The sequence below is a fragment of the Manis javanica genome, chromosome 6 (assembly GCF_040802235.1).
Source record: "Manis javanica isolate MJ-LG chromosome 6, MJ_LKY, whole genome shotgun sequence".
NCBI lineage: Eukaryota > Metazoa > Chordata > Mammalia > Pholidota > Manidae > Manis > Manis javanica.
This window is the reverse complement of record NC_133161.1, coordinates 124403768-124411147: the sequence shown is the minus strand read 5'-3', so window position 1 is coordinate 124411147 and position 7380 is coordinate 124403768.

The window sequence follows — 7380 nt, the reverse complement described above, 5'->3', positions numbered from 1 at the left end:
GTAATTTAAGGCAGGTCTTTCCAAGTGGGGAGCTTATAGGGATTGAATAAAGCTGATAATATAAATGTGTTGAAGTATAAACTGTCTGATAACTGGACTTTTTCCATGCAAACAATTGTTTCAACAGAGATGTTTGTCCAAATGAACAAACTGGTTGACCGCATTGGTTTGCAAGAATTTTTTGAAGAAAGCCATGAACTTATTTATTTACAGTCATATTTTCCCCAGTAAGAATTTCCTAGACATGTCATGTTAACACAGGTATTCTCAGTTGAATAACATTGATTCTGGTTATATCAACTCTCAGCCATCCACTGGGTGTCTTTTTCTGGCCTAAGCTAGAAGATGTACCTCTAAACAGTCTGGGGTTGATCAGTCCAGATCTGTACCTTTTTATGAGAGCAACAGTGTCAACAAGTTGAGTTTTTAAAAATATTTTATGTTTTTTACATCATTTATTCATGAGAATTATTTGTGGGTAGTTTTATATATCAATATTGCACTTGCCTTAAAAAGGCTTGGAAAATTCCTCTACTTTTTCAATACTAGGAATAATTTAGACAATATTTTGACTATCTGATCTTTGAATATCAGGCAAAATTCCTTTGTGAAGTTGTCGGGGTCCAGGGGTTACCTTGGAGGTTTGGGGCAATGCCAAGAGCAAAGAAGGCAATGGAAGTCATCATGGAGGGTGCTCAAAAGAGGCCTCTTTGTTCTGCATAAAGCTGTACTTCTTATACTGCTACAGTGCTGATTCATGGTTGCATAAGTGTTGAAGATGCACATGCATGTGACCTTCACGGCCAGGTGTCTGGCCTTCAGGGCCCTGATCTAGCTCCTTGCTCATGGGTACAACACACTGTGTTTGCAAGGTTTCATGGACAAGGCCAAACACCAGACATATCTGGGGTGAAGCAGCGGACAGCTGTCCTCATAGAAAAGTAGGGAAAGTGAGGGGGGGCCTTCCCCACAGAAGTCTTCTATGTCTGCTGTTTATTTTGTGGGGGGCATTTTCTTTATAACTATAATGATTTCTTTGATTTACTTTTGGAATATGTGAGCTAACTATTTTGTAAGGGATCAGTTTTGACAGTCTGCATTTTGCTCGGAAATTACCCATTTCATAAAAATTCTAATGTTTATTTTCACAAGGGTCTATATATTAGTGTCTTATGATTGTTTTAAATCACGTGTGTTTCAATGGTCAGTCCCCCATCACATTTCTTATTTGTGACTTTTTCCTATTTTTATTTGAACCAGTTAGCGAGCAGTTTCCGAATTTTAATTATATCTAATTTTCTATTCTGTTACTCATAATATTTTGCCAGTATTAGTTTCCAAAAAAAAGTATTTCACTTTCCTTTGTCTAGTTACCTAAACTGAGAGATTAGTTTATTTTTGTTCTTTCTATATTATTGATAAAATGTTTAGTACATCATTTACTGCTTGACTGTACCATATATTATGGAGAGTAGTGTTTTACTTGTCATTAACCTTTAAAAAGTCTGTAATTTCAGTGTATACTTTCCCTTCTGTCCAAGATTTATTTGATAGAGGGTTTGAAAATTTCTGGCAAAAGGTTCTTTCTGGTTTTTATTTTCTTACTCCTGTTTTTGTTTGGAAGATTATGGGGTTTTGATTTTTCATTTGATGAGAAAATGTTGTTGATAATATTTCTGCCTTCTGAAAATCAATGTTACCTGTTATAGAACATTTTTTTTGTGAACATCTGATAGATACTTGAAAAGAAGTATTCTCTTATTAAGTCATAGAGTTTGAAATATATCCACAGGTACAACTTGTCTTACTGGTTTAAGAAATTCTACTTCCTTACATATTTTGTCCATTTGACCTGAGAGTGACATTAAAATTTGTTAACACACTACTATTAGTATTATTAGTATTCCTATTTCTATGTCATTGCATCCTTTACTGTTTTTGCTTCAGACAGGAACTTGCTGTTACTTGTCCATTAATTGTCATGTATTACATGTGAATTATAGCTTTAGCATTAAAAGGTATTCTTTGTCAAATTTAAATTTTGGAGATTAAATTCTACTTTGATATTGGCATCATTATTCCTGGATACTTTGGTTCTATTTACCTTATATGCTCCTTTCCATCCTTTATTTTTAGTCTTTCTGAATTCCATTTTTTATGTATGCCTCTCAAGTACAGCACAGATTTTGGATTGTGAGCAAACTTGAACATATTTTTTATCACATGAGTTAATTCTATTCACATTTACTTAGTTGACTGATCCGTACAAACTCAGTCACAATTTACCTTTTGCTCTTTATGCCATTTCTTTCTTGGCAAGATGTGTATTTTTTGCACTTTAGAAGGTTCAGACCTTTTTAGGAGGCTTTCTCATTTTATGGTAATGATTACTTTTATACACTTCTATTGTCTTTAGTCCTCATTAATTTAATATTTTAGTGATTTGTCATTTTCTTTCATAACATTTGATGCCAACCTATAGCCAACACGGATTTTATAATAATTTTCTGCTTTCTTCTCCCTTCTCCTACTACTTTTGTATGTTTTTTTCCTATTTTATCCAAACTTAATTTCAAATTATTTTGTCCTCTAATCTTTCTTTGTTTTGGTCCGAGATGTGTATTTGAACCCATTTTACAATAGTTACCATTGGGACTTCTGCTAAGATTTTCCAGGCAACATTTTATTGGAAGGACATCCTTATTTTTAACTTAGGCATTCTCTTCATTCTCTGTGTTCATGTTATGCTGAGGTTATGGTTTCTGTGTAGATTTACCTTAGCTTTTTGTTGCTTATATTAATACGCAAGAAATTTTTGGAGAAACAGGCTTAGCTAGTACCATTCTAGGCTGGCCAACATGACTTCCTTCAATATCTTTTCTTAAAGACAAAGTGTCTGAGTTGGATGTCTTGGATAGGCTGCTTTAGAGATTAAAAAGAAAAGGCAGTTTATATATTTTGCAATAATTCTGATACCTATGTAAATCAGAGTACTTTCTATGTCTACTAGAATCAGTCTCAAATTAAGGAAAAACACACAAACTCACAAGAAGACATGTTAAAACTTCATGTAGTGAGATTTGAGGAATTCTAAAGTATGGGGATCTAATGACCCTGAGGACCAGAGGTATCATATTTAAGCATGGAAATGTATGCATCTCAGATAATTTGGTCAGTGTTATTTTCATGAATGCCATTGATTTGCATTGAGACTAATGGCAGCAATGAAGTTTCTGAGTAAGTGATAGAATTTTCAAAGTTCCTTAATGATAGAAGCGCTGAAAATGAGTGCCATTGTAACTGGAGATTGGAATTCCCTGGTTGAGAATACAAAAAATAAATACAACCAATAAATTTTATGCCACATCAGAGCTGTATTTCTTTAGCTTAAAGGACTTTAAATGATCCTAAGGATAAGAAATACAATTAAAAAAACCTCAAATTCCATTTGTAGATTTCAAAGACATGGAAGCTTAGACTGTTTTCCAAATACAAACTTTCCAGTTTTATCATAGTTTTGGTGATTGGTAACACCTGTATCAGGGACATATTTAGTAATTTTAGTAAACATACCTAAACACTGTTTACCTCCAGGTTTTCTATATCCTTACTGATTTCCTGTTTAGTTTTTCTGTAACTATTTAGGGCAGGTGCTGAAATCTATGGCTGTACCTGGGGATTTCTCTCGTCATTTCAACTCTTTTTACCTCATGTACTCAGCAGCTTATTAGAAATGCAGATCCTATTAATGAATTTACTCTTTTAACAGTATTAAGAATCTTATCACCAGTAATATTCTTTTCTCTGGAATCCATTTGGTCTAAAGTTATTACTGCCACTTCAGCTTTTTGTGATTAGTGTTAGTATGAAATAGCATTGCCCATTCTTTTGTTTTTAATATAACTGTGCCTCAACTAAAACTAGATTTTATATTAGATTTTGAATCTTGAATTTTGCAACATGATTCTTGGTTTTTTAATATATTCAACTAGCTTCTTCCTTTTAACTGATGGCCTCAGACCATTTACATTTAATGGAACTGTTAGTATCTTTGGATTTACATCTAACATTTTTCTATTTGTTTTCTATTGTACTAACTGTTCACTTCCTATTTTACTGACTACTTTTGGATTAATTTAATATTTTTGTGATTTTATATCTTTTTTTAGTATTATTATCTATAACTCATCATTTTAGTGTTTTGAGTATATTATTCATCTTAAACTTAATATAGTCTACCTTCAAGTAACATTATTTCACCTCTTACATAGGGTAAGAATCATAAAACCCGTGAATTCTCTCTTCCCTTTCGACAATCGCACTACTGTTGTTAATCATCTTCTAAATATGTTATAAACTTCATAATACATTGTCATTATTTTTGCTTTAATCAATTACTGCTTTAAATAAGAAACACTGTTATATTTTCCAGTGTGTCCATTTTTTAAATTTAGAATTCCTTCTGGCATAATGTTCCTTCTGCCTGAAAGAATTCTTTCTAAATTTGTTTTAGTGGCAGTCTCCACGTAATCAATCAAATTCTGTTTGTCTGAAAGCATTTTTATATCTCTTTCATTTTTGAAATACATTTTCACAGAGTATAGATTTCTAGTTTGACAGCTTTTATCTTATGGAACTTCAAAAAATATTTTAAAATATCTCTATTATTAAAGGAAGAGACATCTGCTATCATTCTAATCTTTGTTCCTTATACTTAATGTGTTTCCCCCTCTGACAACTTGACATTTTTTTTCTTCATCACTGGTATTCAGCAATTTGATCATGATATGACATGGAATAGATTTCTTTATATTTTTCCTCTTTGAGTTTCATTGAGTTTCTTTAATTTGTGAGTTTTTAATAAAAATAAATTTGAAAATGCTTTTGCCACTAATTCTTCAAATAGTTCTTCTGTTCTCCAACTCTCATCCCCACTGAGGACTCCAATTATATGCATGTAAGGCCCTTTGAGGTTTTCCACAGATCACTGATCCTCTTTTTCAAAAAATTTTTTTTTCTCATTATGTCTAAGTTTAGATAGGTCTATTGGGTATGTGTTCAGGTTTACTGATGTTGTTTTCTGGAGTGTCTGATGTACCATTAATCCCATCCAGTCTATTTTTAGTTTTTGTTCTTGTAATTTCCATATCTAAAACTTTGACATGTATTTTTTTTGTTGATATATTTTTCATGTTGCTATGAATATTTTCAGCTTTTCCTATAGCATCTTGGACAATTGCAAATTATAGTAGTTGTCATCCTTTCCTTGTTTACTATCACCTGTGTAATATCAGGGTTGATTAATTTCTTTCTTCATAGTGGGAAGATTTTCCTGATTTTTGTGTTTTACTTTGTTGGATGCTAAATATTTTTGCATTCCTAACTATATTCTCATCTTTAATTCTGCTACACAACTAAGTTACTTGGAAACAAGTTGATTCTTTGTGGTGTTTATTTTAAGTATTATTTTGTGGGACTAGAGGAATATTAGTCTAGGGCTAATTTTGTACCACTACTAGTAAAATCGTTTGAATATTTGTGCAACATTTATGAGGGTTTCTGGTTGTGTCTGGTGGGAACAGAATCTATTCCTAGCCCTCTCCTAGCTAAGGGAATTGTTCCCTCTAATCCTTTCCTGGCCATTATATAGCTTTGTCATGTACTTGCGCTGATGATTACTCATCTAAAGACTCAAGGGGATCCTCTGCAGATCTCTGGAGCCCTTTCCCTGTGGAGCTCTTTTCTAATGCTTGCTTATGAACTTATAGATTTGCTTCCCCCTACCTCCCAGACTGTTTCCTTTATCACTTATTACAACAGGCTATTCTGGTGTCGACATGTGTCAACTTTATGATCCAAAATTTTTCAAATTAAAGGTGAAATTCAATTCAACAAATGTATATTGATTGTTTCTTCTGTGAATAAAACATTATAAGAACATGTATATGAGGAATGGGCATCTTCCCTAGTCATACATAGATCCCAAATAATACCCACCTTCAAGACTGAAATCTAGGAAGGCCTCAATTAATTCTATTTTACTATAACCCATATTTTCTATTTTCTGAACTCTAGCAGTTCCTAGTATCTATTCAAGGGTTAATTATTTCTTTCCTCATGTAAATATAATGTTAACTTTGCCTTTCCAAATATATTTCATATCAGCAACTTTTTAGTGTATATTGTATAGCAGAGATTGGAAAGCTAAAGTTATATATATCTAGACTTCAGTGAAGCTGGTATTCCGTGTAATGAGATGCTCTTAATTTCAAAACTGAATTGACTTGGGGGTGATGAACATAGTGAAAAGTCCATTTTATGGTGTGATTCCTAGGAGATTGGGAAAAGACCCTGGTAATTTTCAATATTAACACTATTTTAATTTTTTATCTTCTGAATCATAACAAGCCAATAGTTCCCTTGGAGGCTTTAGTTCTGTTTTATTTTCTGAGAGTTGTTCCTGGTTGCTCAATCTAGTTTATGTTTCCTTAGCCCTACCAATAATTACGTAAGCCATTAATAGGTAATTCCCAATATTCAGAGTCACTCTTAAGAATAAATATCTTTAGGCTTTAATTAACTCTGTGATTGAGTTCTCACTGATACTTTCACCTAAAACACTAGACATATACAGGAATTCTGCAATGATTGGAGGGTTTTTAGTAGCCACAGAATTCAATGGAGTGAAAAAATAGATCACGAAATAAAAATAGGAAGGAAATTGTGACTTTAACATGAAGCTAGGAATCACAAATATGCTTATCCTTATAAGAGTAGACCATAGAAATCAATCCTCAAGGAATAAAAAGGCAAATTAGAGATGGAGTTTATGAACCCTGGTTCTTGGTGGTAAAATATATCTTCTAAGAATTGCTAATTTGCATCTTCCCTCACATGCATTTGGAGTTAAATATATATCGCTTTAAATATCCAGAAAACCTCAAGTCACTCCCACTTCAATTAATTTGAAGTTGTTCTGGTTTACTAGAACTCTAACATAAACAAGTCCGTGCCTAAGTATCATGATAAACCATAAACATTTAAAGAGGCAATATTAAATATAATCAAAAGAAAGGTTGCTTACAAAGAAGCAATATTAAGGCAAAGTAAACTCCACAATAGTTCCAAGAGAAGCCAAGACAATGAAACAGTGAGAAAAAAATTAATTTAAAAAATTGTATAGTCACACACTTTTACTTCAGTTACATAAAAATTGAATGTTTAACTACACCAACATTAAAATGTTTTCTTCCTCCAATAAAACTGATAAATCATAAACTGGGCATCAGATCTTTCCCAAATACAGACAGAAATTATTAATATAAAGGCTTTAGAGACATAAAACATTAAGGAAAAGAGAAGCCACAAAAACAATGTTAA